We start from the raw sequence: 985 nt of genomic DNA on the forward strand, positions 1-985 counted from the left end.
CTAAAATATAATAACACCAAGTGCTAGTAGTGACTTGCTTTTTTATTGTCTTAGTGTCATTTTGGGATTCGTCTATTTTTACATTATAAAATGAAGTATTTACCGGCGTCCAAAGTTCTTCAAATCTACTTGTCGCTAGAACTACCTCGGGCACAACGAGGCTCACAAATTAGGACATGAATTTATATTCCCGTAATATGTGTTTAAATACTGCAAACATTTCAGAATCCTCACTAACTTGTCTACCTTTTTGTTTTTTTCTTTATTCTTTATTCCCATCCCCTAAGGTTGGTTCGCTCATACTAGCACCATCAGCATATCACACCATATCTAGAGGCCCTCCACATCCTCCTCCTCCAAGCAATACAAAAGGCAAAGGAAAAGCAAAAATGGATGACCTAAATGGTATCCGAAAGGAGAGTGCTAAGAACGCAGAAGCTTCAGATGGTTGGAGTACCTCGACACCGAATGATCTAGTCTTGAGGTTGGAATACAAGATATTAGAGCTACAAGGAGAGCTTGAGCAGGTCCGCAACTTGGCAAACTTGTCACTCACCCTAAATGTCCCCTACATCAACCAACAAAACACAAAGAACCCAGCACCTCCCCAAAACACACCAAACCAACATCCGCAAAACCCTCATGCACAACATCAATATGCAACCCCACCCTAAAATCTCAATCCCCTACCAATACTAACTCCGCCACAACACCACTATCAACCAATTCATTACCTACCAACCGCCACTTATCACACTCCCTAAAATACACCACAACCTATTCCCGATCCTTAAAACTCTACTAATGACCACCACTACAGCCAGGCACCGGGCACTCACCAAAACAACCCTATATACGTGGAAATCGTGCCACTCTATCCAACCAATCTCCTATACCCCGGAATCCTCCGAGAAGGACCTGCTCATTAAAAACATGGTTGAAGAACTCAAGAAGTTGACGAGTCAAGTTCAGGGTGTCAAAGGAG

This window comes from Nicotiana sylvestris, chromosome 5, assembly GCF_000393655.2.
Source record: "Nicotiana sylvestris chromosome 5, ASM39365v2, whole genome shotgun sequence".
NCBI lineage: Eukaryota > Viridiplantae > Streptophyta > Magnoliopsida > Solanales > Solanaceae > Nicotiana > Nicotiana sylvestris.